Genomic DNA, 4592 nt, shown 5'->3' with positions numbered 1-4592 from the left:
TCCAATTTCCTGGCTATCTAAATTTTCTGTAAACAAAGATTACTCTTATAACATTTAATCCCAAACCTTTTTAGCAATAAAAATATACTTTAAAATAATCAATCTATGTCCATCATAATTTTTAAAGTACTTGTGATTTTGCATGGAGTGTGGGAACATTCAATAACCACTTATATATTTATCATACTTTTTGAAGACCTCCTTGTCTTTTCTTTTAAAAAGAAATCTTAGCTTTTCATAGGTAGAGCCATCTTGGTAATGATGGAAATTAGAACAGCATAAATTTTTTTGTGTATTTGTAAATCAAAGAGAGAGGGAGTGATAGAAAAGCAAGGGGAACTGAGATTTGCAGGCAGGAATAAATATATATAGAGTATGGGAAGAGGCATAGAGATCAATCTCACTAGATCAGGCATTTTTGTAAACAAGGAATATTTTGTTACAGTGAAGATAAGTTACCTGTATAACCATGAATATCAAATACAGATATGCAGATAATGGAAACTCATTAAGGTTTTCAGAGAAGTTAATGATACAATAAATGTTAGTTTTGGAAGTCTATGTGTTTGTGGAATGTAAGATAAATTGTATTTTGATTGTATTACCTTTAAGCTTACTGAACAAACGTTAAGACTATACAGTCTTATCATGATGTATCTTTTTTTTTTTTTTAATTTTTTATTTTTGATAACATATATTTTTATCCCCAGGGGTACAGGTCTGTGATGTATCTTAAATAGTAAAATTTACTTCATAGTTTATGCTCAGGCACTAAGGACAAGATCTGATACTGAAGCTACTAAAATCAACACAATGTATGTGATTAACCATGTGTAGAAGTTTTCTGCCACTAGAGAGAGTATGTAAATGTGTTATTGATTCAACTAAATCAATTTCCAAATCTCATCAATGAGACTAATCTCAAATCACACTGAGACAACTAACATAGACACCATGCAAAATAAAACTTTATCTGGTCACTAGAAACATAAAATCTTACAGCAAAAGAAAATAAAAATAGAGGCAAGAATGCGTTTATTGCATTTTCTTTGTTTGCAACATGGACTAGGAAAATATTTTCTGTTTCGTGATGAATGACTTAACAGTAACTCAATAAACAATTGCAATAATTAAGATTGATGGATAATCTATTAGTATTTGACAACAATGTTCACTATGATAATATTTTCTTGGCTCTCAAATTACTGTCACCTAGTCTCTTTGTCTCTTTAATCTATTGGTAGACTTCTTCTATGAAAATTAATTGTGCCTGTTATCTTGTGTCATTCAATGATTAGACAGGTGTTTATTGAAGCTTATCACACATGAGACGATATGCTCAACTTAAAGGAGGACTACAAAGAGGAAAAGATACCACTTAGACATTGAGGAGCTTATTTTGTATTGAAAGAGATAAACAAACAGTAGTTTCAATGTAATGTAATAAGTATAGTGATCAAAGCAGATAGGGCATTAAGGAGTAACACATAAACTTAGCTAGTCAAGCAATATTGTAAGAGAAGTAACTGAATCTGGGTCTTTTTAAAATTTAATTTTATTTATTTATGTGACAGAGATCACAAGTAGGGAGAGAGGCAAGCAGAGAGAGAGGGGGAAGCAGGCTCCCCACTGAGCAGAGAGCCTGATGTGGGGCTCGATCCCAGGACCCTGGGATCACGACCTGAGCCAAAGGCAGAGGCTTTAACTCACTGAGGCACCCAGGTGCCCTAGAATCTGGGTCTTTAGTGATAAGAATGACTTAGCAGGCTAAGAGATTTGAAAATGGCATTCCAGACATAAAGTAAAACAAAATGAAACAAAAAACACAAAATCTTCAGACTACATTATAAATGTAATCAATGAAGACTGCTCCACAGACCTGAACTGCAAAATGTAACCTAAGGAAAGGTGACACATGCCAGTCACTGCAGTGACCGTATTATTATTTCTTCTATGAAAATGAAGGTCAGCAACTGCTGTGAGGTTGGTTTGAAGCACCTGCCTACCTTAGTAGATTGATTTATTTTCTTGTGTTAGGCAGAATCTTATCATTTACCACTTTTATCAGCCAAACATTCGACTCTTTTTTTTTTTTAAAGATTATCTATGTATTGGAGAGACAGAGAGCATGAGTGAAGGTGCAGGGGAAGAAGGAGAAAGTAGAATTTCTGTGCTGACCCCAGAGCCTGACACATGGCTTGATCTCATGACCCTGAGACCACGACCTTAGCCAAAACCAAGAGTCTAGTGGCTTAACCAACTATACCACCCAGGAACCCCCAGACTCTTCGTAATTGCTATTTTGGCAGCATTTCCCATACTTGTTTGAGGAAAGTGAGGTAATTTTCCTATGTATTCTAAACTTGTCTCACATGTCATATCAGAATCACCTGAGGGAGATATTTTCAATGAATAGTCTTGGTTTTCTAATTCTCTTAGAAATTTTAACTTCATAAGTCTGGATTTGTGTAAATTTATTTGTATTTATTACAATAATTTTATATGATTCTAATGCAATTAGACAGCCTAACACACCATTGGTTCTTGATGTCCATCTGGAAGACACTAGATCATAGATAAGATACAAAATTAATTGAAAGAAATCGTAAAAATATTCAAATATATTTTAGTGATTTATGTGGTTTAGCTACATATTTGATCTTCAGAATACTAAGGTTGGAAATGTGAAGAAATGAAAAAAAAAAGAGTAAACAAAAGCATGGAAGAAAGGAATTAGAGAGAAGGGAAAACTAATTATGGTCTGGTAAGAAAAGAAAAGGGAAAGGAAATGACATATTCTGTACATTTATTTGATTGTATCTAAATTATAAGCACAAATGTTTCTAAGAAAGCCAGTAATAGGGTGGCTTAGTCAGTTAAGAGTCCCACTCTTGGTTTTGGCTCCAGTCATCATCATGGGATTGTGAGATCTGACCTGTCCTGGCTCCAGGCTCAGTCGGGAGCCTACTTGAGATTATCTTTCTCCCTCCCTCCTCCCCTGCTTATTGTTTGCTCTCTGTCTCTAAAATAAATAAATCAGATCTTAAAAAAAGAAAAAAATAAATCAATAACAAAAGCTTTCATAGTATTAATAATAATAATAATAATACAGTGCAACCATTAATTTAATGGGAAAGAGCAGTGTACTCCATTTTGCTGCACAGTGTTAAACAGGCAAGAATAGAGCCATTTTTCAAGAAGGGATAATTTTATTATTACTGAATTATTTTAGTTGGTAGCAGATCAGCCTACCATGAAACTGTAATTGACTCTTGAACAACATGGGTATTAGGGGAGCCAATCCCCTTCCCCAGCACATAGTTGAAAAACCAATCTCCTGTAACTTTTAACTTCCCCCAAACTTAACTACAAGTAGCCTACAATGACTAGAAGTCTTACTGATAGCATAGTAGATTAACACAAATTTTGTATATGTATTATACACTGCATTCTTACAGTGAAGTAAGCTAGAGGAAAAAAAAGGTTAAGAAAATTGTGAAAAAAGAAAACATGCATTTATACTACTGTACTGTATTGAACCTATGCAGTTCAAATCCATGTTGTTTAAGGGTCAACTCTAATAGAAAATAAAATGGATAAAAAGCACTTATGTTGAAAACAAAGTCCTTGCTTATAGGTACCAGCTTCAGGAACCTTGTATATATATAAAACATTTACTCCACTTGTAAGTTTTCTCTGTGGATATAGAATTACCAGCAGATGTGAAAAAACAAAACAAAACAAAACAAAACAAAAACGCTTACCAATTATGGATTCATTATCAAATATTTTAACTGGGTTTTTTTCTTGCTTTCTCCGCTGTTTCTTATTGTTTGACCACATTTTTCTTCCTTTTTAAATAATATCTTTGATTCTAAAGTTCTAAAGCAAATCTGTCAGCTAATCAAGTCAGAGCCCTGGAGGTGACTCAGTCTCAACAAATTGGTAGGTGTGTGTGTTCATGTGAGGAAGATTTATGTGAGAGGGTTCATAAGAGTTTCAAGCTTTAAATATTACTTCTTGACAGTGCACTGAAACCCTAAATTTCTTGCTATTTATCAAGAATTACAGTATATTTAATCAAACCCATCGCTTATATGATTTTTATACTTTACAAAGCCCTTTAAACTTACTGTCAAATTTAAATCATCATTAGCTCAATTTTTCTGACTGAGTTTTCTAACACATTGTTAATAAATGATGTTTTTTGTTTTATGACTTCTAGGTAATTATTCCATTAACAATAGCTCATTACTGGGTTAGAATAAAAATAACAGAAGTTGTCTAATTGATTTTTTAAGATTTATTTGTCTATCTGTCTATCTGTCAGAGAGAGAGAGAGAGAGCACAAGAAGTGGGCGTGACAGTCAGAGAGAGAAGCAGACTTCCTGCTGAGCAAGGAGCCCGATGTGGGACTCAATCCCAGGACCCTGGGATCAAGACGTGGGGCTGAAGTCAGATGTTAAACAAACTGAGCCACCCAGGCATCCTGGCTAATTGAATTTAGATAAAATTTTACAAATATTCAAAATTGAGCAGGCTTCTTTTCAATTATACTTATATAATCCATTTCTATTATATAATTGAAATCT

This window comes from Mustela nigripes, chromosome 10, assembly GCF_022355385.1.
Source record: "Mustela nigripes isolate SB6536 chromosome 10, MUSNIG.SB6536, whole genome shotgun sequence".
In the NCBI taxonomy this organism is placed as follows: Eukaryota; Metazoa; Chordata; class Mammalia; order Carnivora; family Mustelidae; genus Mustela; species Mustela nigripes.
Note: the sequence above shows the minus strand (reverse complement) of the source record.